The sequence below is a fragment of the Equus quagga genome, chromosome 1, assembly GCF_021613505.1.
Source record: "Equus quagga isolate Etosha38 chromosome 1, UCLA_HA_Equagga_1.0, whole genome shotgun sequence".
Lineage (NCBI taxonomy): Eukaryota > Metazoa > Chordata > Mammalia > Perissodactyla > Equidae > Equus > Equus quagga.
Window position 1 is genome coordinate 87,639,475 of NC_060267.1, and position 10,577 is coordinate 87,650,051.

The 10,577-nt window shown below is 43.9% G+C and overlaps 1 protein-coding gene across 1 annotated transcript in view; it reads left to right on the plus strand.

Annotated features, from left to right (window-relative positions):
- The first annotated feature begins 10,223 nt into the window (after positions 1-10,223).
- MVB12B (multivesicular body subunit 12B) overlaps positions 10,224-10,577 on the plus strand; it is a 188,794-nt gene continuing 188,440 nt past the window's right edge. Inside the window, exon 1 of the transcript XR_006891083.1 lies at positions 10,224-10,326. The gene's annotated coding sequence lies outside the window, so the exon portion shown is untranslated. The remainder of the gene's footprint in view (positions 10,327-10,577) is intronic.

A 10,577-nucleotide genomic window follows, 5' to 3' on the forward strand; every position in this document is an offset into this window, starting at 1 on the left:
GATGGTAACAGGATCTGACTTATATTTCAAATTGGCACTCTGGCTACTGCATGAAAACTGTGAATCGTGAGCAGTGGGAGTCCAGCTATGATCAGGTTCTGAAATTGTAGCCCAACTCCTTCCCCTTTGGATATGTCACTTGTGGCCTTAAATGCTGGGCAAATTTTGCCTCCTGAAATGAAAAAACGCTGAAAGCTGTGTCCTGAAGGGATGCTCAGGTCAAAGCTGGAGTCAAGAGTTCAAAACCAAACGTTTAATCAGGCAGGCCCTGAGCCCCAGACTTTGGGATCATGGCCTGGTAAATTCCAAAAATAATCTAGAAACCAACCAAGAGTGATTTTGTCTCATAAGTACATATGATCAACATCATTTCATAGAATAAAGGGCATCTTAATATTTATAAGTTGGAAGGAAATAATAGCATAATAAAGAACATTCCTTTCATAGAAAAGACATTTGAGAACTTTACGCAAATCGTACACACTCACGCGGGCCCCACGCACATGTATAGTCACACTAGCCTGAGACGCACAGACATTATATGTTAGTTGGCTTCCAGGAATTGCCTATGAGAATCTTTTATCGTCATTAAATAAGTGACTTGTGCCGTGACCCACTATGGGGCTGTTTGGAGTTGCCCGTGTGAGAAGTTGCTTGAGGCGAACTATCGCTTTTCATTCAAAGAATCACCCTCCAAACTTTCAATCTGGGAGTCACGTTTGAAGTGACGGTTTGTCTTCCTTGACTGTGATATCTTAACGTTCCCATCATGTCCCTCTCAAACAGGTGGCCATTCAGGCCTCTTACTGTAATAACTGCTTACCTGTTGGAGGTATGTTTCCCCTTCGGGCCCCTAAAGTGGACCTTGTGCTCACCATGTAGCTTAAATTTTAAGCCTGAGCATTCCAAACATTGCACTCACATTCCATAAGTCCAGCCATTTTCCTGTGATGTCGTAACTTACAGATGGAAATGCAATTCTGCTTACATCAGGCCACATTGTCCTTCTTTTTCTCATTTCCCTACTCGCATGTCCTCTCTCATTGATAAGCACTGGTCCACGAACTGATACTTGGAAGCTACAGGGCTGGGTGAGTAACAGCAGCCGAGGTCCAGAGCCAAACACGGAGGTTTAGGAAACAGGATGCTGAGAGCCAAGTGTGACCACATAGGCCATGGGAGGAAGTCGGGGTGAATGGAGGAGGAGCAGACACAGGCCTTGGGGATTGTGTCAGGCCACAGAGGGGCCTGTAGGGTGAGTAGGGAGACCAAGAGAATGCTTTTCAAGACCTGCAGGAGCTGGCAGACTCCATCTGCTTCTCCAGTCTCACCTCACCCGGCCCCTCCAGTCAGGCCGACCTCCCTGTCATCTCCACACAAGACCTCCTTCTCCCATTTTTGTGCCCTTTGCCCACGTCCTTTCTGCCTGGACTGTGCCCCCATTCCATCACTTTCTGCCTGGCCAACTTGTATGTATCCTTCCAATGGAACATGCTCTGCCTTCTTCCACACAGATGAAAATAAGCTGAGTAGAGGCACCTCCTTTACTGCCCTGAGCCTCGAGGCTGACATGTCGGATGTGAGGTAGAATAGAAAAAGAGGAGGTGAGGACAGCTCCCAGGTTTTTGGCTGAGCAACTAGAAAGATGGAGTTTCCGATAGATCAGATGGGGGACTGAAAGAGGTGGGGGTTTGGAAGGAATGAGCAGGAGCTGAGCTCTAGATGTGTTACATGCGAGATGCCCACGGACATGCAAATGAGCAGGTCAGGTGGGTTGATGGATGGGCATGTTTGGAGTCTGGGCAAGAGGACCAGGCTAGAGATGTAAATTTCAGAGTCACCAGCATAAGACTGGTATTTAAAATCACGTTGTGGATGAGATTATGTGGTAGGGGGCTCCCGAAGACCCTCAGCCCGGGACACCAGATCCTTCCAGCTGGCCTTGGCCCGCCACATAACCTCACTCTGTCCTCTCCCAGCCAGGTACCCCTCCCAGCAGCTCTGATGTGGATTAAGGCTGCCCCAGGTAGAGAAGCCCAAGGTGACCTGGCCTACATGCCAAACTATATGACCCGGTGGATTTTTATGGTATGAATTAGGGCTGCCCCAGGGAGAGAAGCCCAGGGCATCCTCACCTACATGCCAATCTATATGACCAGATTCGTGTCTAAAGTTATACGACCGCACAATAACCAGACCCCATCTGCACTGAAATCATTTAACGACTTTTTACATCATCTTTTCTTTTTCAAGTAAAAAATAAGTCACGTACCTGTGCCTTATAAATTTAGCCCTAACCCTCAACTCGGGGCAGCAGCAGGAGCTCTGACTGCCCATGGGTCCTGTCCCCATGCCTGCAGCTCTTCACTGCCCATGGGTCCTGTCCCCAGGCAGCAGCTCTTTACTGCCCATGGGTCCTGTCCCCATGCTATTCCGTACTATTCTCTAAATAAAAGAGCACCACTGCCAGACCTTGAGAGTCCAAGAAATCTTTCTTTAGACTCCTCGGCTCACCGACCCCGCCTCAGCTCCAGCAAACCTTTCATCTTTCTTCTACACTCTGCATATTTGTGCAACTTTTCTCCTTTTCTTGACTGTTGACTGCTCCTCATTCTTCAAGGACCAGCATATACATCTTTTTTCTCTGCAGCTTCTTCCTAGAAGAATGAGTATTTCTATTCTCACCATTACAACAGCACTTTGACTATATGTACTGATACCCTGGGACAAATTACTCCACATCGTGTTATAATACCTGTGTCATTGATAAATATTTTGAAAGATTACCCAGGTGTTTTCTCCTTGGCAGTTCTTTTGAGCACCTCAACCTGAACCTTTTCCCTCTTTAAAATCCCTTCTGAGGTCTAATACTTCAGAGAAGAAATGATACAAAGCAAAACCAAAAAGTAAACAGATAGCAAAAACAAAGAGTTAACTTCATGGCTTTGAGTTGTCAAATTTCACTGTTAAAAATCCACGTTATCCAGAGAATAAGAAGACAAGCCACAGATTGGGAGGAAATATTTGCAAACAACAGTGCCTGGCACGTGAGAGTGGGTAAAGAGATGTGAGCTGCCTTGTGACCCAGTTTATTTGGTTCAGGGTAGACCTGACTATTACTGGGCCTATCAGATTCTCTCCCTAAGTCTGGAATTGGGCTTAGGGACGCTTGTCAGTGTCTGTGCGACACTGGAACTGGTGTGAAATAGACAGGCTGAGGGTCCCATCATGGCAGCCACATTAGCTTGTGAACAGGGAGAAGAAGAGAAAAGTGGTCTGTTAGAAAAGATGAAGAACAGACGCAGACACCCAAGGAGAAGGAGTAACAGGAGGACGTGCAACCCTGGGAAATCCCTGGAATTTTCCTGCCTTGTGACTGCTTCCATGAGAATCCCTGTGTGTTCCAAGAATTATTTTTTCCAAGCTAGCTTGAGTGCATTTTTGTTACTGACACCCAAGTGATTGTTGACCAACAATATCTGAATCCTCTTCAGACTGAGCATCTTGAGGGTGAAACTAACTCTGCTCATCTCTCTAAATCCAGAAACCTGGCCAAGATTCCTAGTGAGGGACGGCAGAAACAACTATTATCCATAGAATAGCAGAGCTCCCTCCATCAGAACGTTCTCCAGGACTCTGGGAATCCTCTTCAGGAGTTTTGTAGAGCAAAGTTATAAGCATTTGCTTTGGAGTTTCACACCTTTGACTCCCACTTACACAGTGTGACTTAGGAAGGCTCAGTTTCCCTAGTTGTATTAAGGGATCACAATCCCACTACATAGGACCCATGTAGGTATGGAGTGAAATATTTTATGCGGAAGGGCCTGGCACAGAGGAAATGCCCTGTGAATGGAAATTATCGTGCTTTCTAACAACTGCCTTTGAGAACTGACATTATTCATTCAATAAATATTTGTTGAGTACCTACTGTGTCCAGGAATGGTGAAAAGACAGATAAGAATCCCCAGGTGCCTGCCCGCATGAAGCTTACAATCTAAAGAAAAGGAAGGAGGTTTTCTTGAATGCCTTCTCTGTGCCAGCTCTCCAGGCAAGCTCCTCTTGATTAAGGAGAGTACAGAAAGAATCACAATTGGGGTCTGTCATTACGTGGTGCCTCTGTGTAATAAAAGCAGATCTGCACATGGTTATGGTTTCTTAGTTTCCACAGCACTGTTTGTGGTTATTCTGTGTTTATTTTTCACATCCTTTCAGTCAAGATCTTCTGAAAGAGAGCCAGCCACACTTACACACGTGTCTCACAAACATGTTAATCCCACCTGCCTGCCTTCTGCTCCTACGAGAGTCTGTGTTCAATCTGAGAGCACAGATCAGATCAGAAACAGGGCCACTCAGGGAAAGGTTCTCTTTAGCCAGCAAGACTGATAACTGCTGAGATTTTAGCCTCGCTCGCTCAAGGCAGAATCAATCTGTTCTACTTCCCACAGATCAATACCAGAAAACAGCCTGAGGAGGAAAGATGTATTTATTAATTGAGAGAGCCCTTAAGGAAGGCTGAAGAGAACAAAAGTGAGCCGTGGAGATCTCGGATTCAGGAGGTTGCCCGAGTTGGTCCTTGTCCTGCACGGGCGAGGCCTGGTAAGCTGTGAGGACCTGCTCTCCAGGCTGATCGCTGCACTTTACCCACCTCTCTCAGAATAACTACCGTTTGTGGCATTGACCACCCTCTGGGATTTCATCATATCTGAAATACACCGACATATTTTTCCTGATTATACAAGTTATACAGCTTCATTATTAAAATTTTTAAAATCTGAATTGCCTTGTTTCCTGGTAAGGAAACAGCGATTTATTTTTATTTTTTGTCTTTCATTTTTTCTCCAGCTTTATTGAGATATAATTGACATATAACGTTGTGTAAATTTAAGGTGTACAGTGTGATGATTGATTCACGTATATATGAGAAATGATTACCACAATAAGGTTAGTTAACACGTCCATTATCTCACATAGTTACCTTTTCTTGTGTGTGTGGTGAGAACTTCTAAGATCTCCTCTCTTAGCAACTTTCAGGTGTACAATACAATATTGTTAACTATAGTCACCATGCCGTACATCAGGTCCACAGAACTTACTCATCTTATAACTGGAAGTTTGTACCCTGTGACCACCTTCACCCATTTCCCCCACACCATGTCCCTGGCAGCCACCAATCTACTCTCTGTTTCTATGAGTTCAGGTTTTTTATTTTTTTATTTTTATTTATTTATTTTTTTTGAGGAAGATTAGCCCTGAGCTAACTACTGCCAGTCCTCCTCTTTTCGCTGAGGAAGACTGGCCCTGAGCTAACATCCGTGCCCATCTTCCTCTACTTTATCTGTGGGATGCCTACCCCAGCATGGCTCTTGCCAAGCAGTGCCATGTCCACACCCAGGATCCGAACCAGTGAACCCCAGGCCACCGAAGCAGGATGTGCGCACTTAACCGCTGCGCCACCAGGCCAGCTCTGAGTTCAGGTTTTTTAGATTCCACATATAAATGAGATTATACAGCATATGTCTTTCTCTGTCTGACTTATCTCACTTAGCATAATGCCCTAGAGGTTCATCCATGTTGTCACAAATGGCAGGATTTCCTTCATTTTTGTGACTGAATAATATTCCGTTGTATACGTACCCCACATTTCTTTATTCACTCATCCACTGATAGCCACTTAGGTTATTTCTGGGTCTTGCCTATTGTCAATAAAGCTGCAATGAACGTGAGAGTGCAGCCCTCTCTTTGAGATCCTGTTTTCATTTCTTTCAGATGTACACCCAGAAGTAGGATTGCTGGATCAGATGGTAGTTCTATTTTTAATTTTTTGAGGAAGCTCCACACTGTTTTCCCAGGGAACAGTGATTTTTATTGGCCTGGCAATATGGCCAGCCTCAGGAGGTGACCGTGACTGACAAAGCCAATTTCGTAGGCTCTCTTGTAGTTAGGAGTGGCCATGTGACCCATTTCTGGCCCAGGGGATCTTAATAGGTCTGCTGGAGAGTTTTGGGGAAAGATTTTCCTCCCTACTCCCCTCCCTGCTGTGAAAGAGGAGGCCATGACATCTGAAGCGGGAGGAGCCATCCTGTGCCCATGGAGCAGCAAGCATGAACATAAACGACAACCATCTGAGGATGTCAGAGAAGGACATGTGTCCTTAACATCTTCATTCTCACATAATCGGAGACTGAAGGTAGGTGATGCCTAGCCAGTAAAATAAATGCCTCTTGTTCAAGCTACTGTGGGTGAGTGTTCTGTTATTTGCATCCATATTCCTAAGATATGCTAAAATATATGTTTAGATATGCTAGAGCAGAAAATAGCCCCCCAGACATATCCCCCCACCCCGGATATAGCCACGACTAAACTGTTATCGTTTGGCATACATTTTTCCAAGTATTTTATGCATATCATATAAATAATCACAAATACATATAACATTAATGGGCTCATAGAATAAATGCATTCTGTTCTATTACCTGTGTTTTTTTATTTAACAAAATACCATGATATATTTCTACGTCACTACAGCTTTTTTAACAACTCAATCTTCTATTGTTAGACGTTTAGGATATAGCCAATATTTTCTCATTATAAGCAATACTGAAATAATTATTCTTGAACATGCATCTGTGTGCACTTGCCTGATTGTTTACTTTGGATAATTATTAAACATGGACAGAGGGTATGCACATATTAAATGTTGACACATCTATCTACTAAGCAAATGCTTATTGAGGGGCTAGTATGTGTGGCACATTTATGCTTGATGAACAGATACCTTGTGGAGCTTTCAGTCCGGTGGGGAGACTGACACTTGAACAGGTAAACAAATAGTAAATAGTTACAAATTGTGAGGAGTGATAAGCAGGAAATGAACTGATGCGGTATGAAAACAATAGGGACCTTCTCAGATGGATGACCAGTGAAGGCCTCCAAGGAGGTAGCATGTAAGCTGCCAGTTTAAGGATGAGAAGGGCGAGGCCCTGTAAAGATGGAGAGGAGGGGTGCTCTGGTGAAATCCCTCAGGGAAGAAACAGCTTTGATATTTAAGAATCCAACAGGAAATCAGCTGCAGAGGGGCAGGCCAGGTCCAGACAACACGAGATCTTGTAGGTCATGCTGGGCCATTTGAATTTTATTTTATTTTATGGAAAATCATTTGGAGGGCTTTAAGCAAGAGAGCGATTTGTTGCATTTTATTATTATTACTTTTTAATGATCACTCTGGTTGCTATTTTCCATTGTTTGGTTGGAGGCAAAGCCAGGAGACCAGTAAGGAAGTTACTGAAGTGGTCTAGGCAAAATAATATGGCTTAGAGTGGGGGGTTAGGAATATACAAGTAGATCAGTGGATAAAAACACAGCATTTATAAACATGGAACTTAACAAATGATAAAAGTGTATATCCTTACACTAGTGGCCCACAATTTTATTTCCTGAAGTATTACATTATGTTAGAGCAATATATCATATTACATTATATTTTATATACATTGCATTGTATTTTATATTCATTATTAGTAATATTCTTATAATAATAATAAAATATTCAGTTTCAAAAATTTCCTGGATATTTCCCCATATTTATTTATCAAGATAAGTTTTAAAATAACTTTGTCATGTTCCATAGCACTCCACCGCTCAAATCATATTGGTTCTTTGATTTGGATTCCACTCAATTTATCAATTGAGTTGGGGGGATATGACATCTTTGCAATATTGAGACTTTCTGCCCAGGGATTTGTTAAATTTTTCCTTTGTGTCCTTCAGCAAGGTTTTATAGTTTTTTTCTATGGTCCTTGCCACTTCTTGTTAAGGTTATGCCTAGATATTTTATAGTATTCATTGCTAATGTGCATATAATCTCTCCTTTTTTAAAAATTTATACTTTCTAAGTGGAAATCACTAGTATTTAGTGTTGTATTTAGGGGATCCTATAAGTAATACCTCTCTCTTTCTTCTGAATTTGGAAGAAATCAAGGCATAGACACAGAAGAGAGAGAGAGGAGATACAAATACTACCTTTATTGCTGATAAAGTTGGCTGGAAAATGTAGCTGTTGATCTGTAGCCAAGTAGGCTTGCCATATTTCCCCCTGAATTGCATAGACTTACCTCTCTAGTAGCAGGCAGTGCTGGACAATAGTATCTCTCTGCCCCAGAAACGGGTCCACTTACCATGTGGCGGAGAGCATAGGAAAGTCACTCATTCTCCCCTAGGATGGAGAGAGGCCGTGAGTGTTATTCTAACAGAAGTCCCTCTGTATAGAAAAGAAGGCTTCTCCCTTAACATTTAAGAAAGTCATTGATTTTGGTGTTTAGCTTATAAGTAGCCATTTTACCACTAACTAGTCTCTAAGATTTTTAGTTGATTCTCTTCAATTTTTATTTTTAGGGATGCACTTAAATCATGAACAAATAATGACAATTTCGTCTCTTCCTTTGCAATATTTGTATTTCTTATATACTTTTCTTATCTTATTGCATTGGCTTTAGTTTGTAGCCATTATAGCAGGCATCTTTGTTTTGTCTCCGACTGAAAGGAGAATACCTTTAGTGTTCCACCATTAAATATGCTCGTTGATGGCTTCTGATGAGTAAACTTTGTCATGTTAAGAAGTTGACATTTTCTTTCCAATTTACTGAGGTTTTTAAAAATTTGTAAGTAATTGGTGTTGAAGTTTACCAAATACTTTTGTTTTTTTAAAGATTTTATTTTTTTCCTTTTTCTCCCCAAAGCCCCCCGCCGTTACATAGTTGTATATTCTTCGTTGTGGGTCCACCTAGCTGTGGCATGTGGGATGCTGCCTCAGCGTGATCTGATGAGCAGTGCCATGTCTGCGCCCAGGATCCGAACCAACGAAACACTGGGCCACCTGCAGCGGAGCGCGCGAACTTAACCACTAGGCCACGGGGCCAGCCCCTACCAAATACTTTTAAAGCGTGTATCCTGTTGATAATATCCTGTGATTTATTTTTCTTTAACAATGCAATGAATTTACACACTCCCTAAGGTTGAATTATCCTTGCGCTCTTGGGATGAATCTTGCTTAATCATAGTGGATTTTGATGTGTTTTACATCAAGTTGGATTCAAATTGCTAAAATTTTATTTAGTAGTTTTACAACTACTATATACTTAAGTGGGTTGGTCTATAGCATTGATTTACATATTAGAGATTAATTGATGAACTTTGAAAAAGTGATCCTGGCTCAGATGAGTTTGGGAAATGTCAAGTTAATTAGGCTTCCTTACTCCTGGACTTCACAGTGACCCTAATATACTAATACTTCCTGTAATTCTCCAAAAGGTAGACTATAAATGGCTATTTCTCAGTTATTTGATTGCAGAACCTCTTTTTCAAAGAACACATGTTAAATTCTCCAGGGACTAGTGTTCTATGCTGATCTGTAGGTCTCCTCTGGTGTTATCTCTGTTGGATTTTGGTATCAGAGTCACGCTAAACTTGGGAGATGAAAAGGAAAACTTTTGCCTTTTTTTTTTTTCTGAGTAACTGTTTAAATAACATAGGGATTATCTGTCCCTTAATGATTTGACAGAACTTGCCTGTAAAGCCATCTGAACCAGTGGCATTTCTGAGTGATAGAGATGCTTGGAACGTACACCCTTGCTATGGCTTCGCCCCAGGACCTTTTCCCCAACGGCCAATTCTTCTTGGCATTCTTTTCTTCAGGATCAAACAACTATTTTGCAAAAGCCTAGAATGTGTGAAAATCAAACATCCTTTCAAACAGCATGCTGGCCTCTGCCTGGAGGTGCCTCACTGGGGCTGTGTAGGACACGTGTGGTTAAGGGTGCAGTCTGCTCATGCCTTTCCTACCAGCTACTCCAGCTGAGGGTCGAGTTTTGGACCCCACCTCTCAACCAGCTCCATTTTATCCTTTGGCTTGTGCCTTTCCCCAAGGACTGTAGGACAGCACTTCTGCTTAAACCTCTCCCTCAAGATGCTTCCCTGAGGCATGCCCCATCACCCTGGCTCTAGGCCTCTGTGGGTAGATCATTTGCCTAGCATAAGGGGAGGCGGAGAATTGCTAGGAGATTGGGGTCAGTTTGAGAGGCCTGGGATTAGCAGTGGAGTCTGGGGCCTGGCTAAGCTTGTATCGGGTCAGCGGGGGCGGTGGGGTCTCCTGAGGTGGCCTGGGTGTTTCTGCAAGAGGCCAACATTCGTGTGTGTGTGTGTGTGTGTGTGTGTGTGTGTGTGTGTGTGTCTGAGATGGTTATCCAAGGCTCCTAGAGGCCTGGGGGCTTCCAGAGATCTGAGCTGTGCCGAAGGACTGGTTTGGGATACAGTGAGGCCCAGGAGAGCTGAGTGAGCTGCGGGTCCCTGGCAGAGACCAACCTGGGGGAGGGGACAACTGGTGTCCCTGGCTCCAGAGGCGTGGGGCTCCCGGGGAGCTCCGAGGCCGGGCTGGGGGCCGCCCGCGGGCTCGCGGAGGCCAGGTCAGCGGCGCCAGGGCCCTGCCCGGGGGACCCGGCTGGGCCGCGGGGGAGGCCGGCGGGGAGGCGGGGGGCCGGCCGGGCCGGCGGCGCGGGCTCGGGACGCCAGGGCGCCCGCTCCCT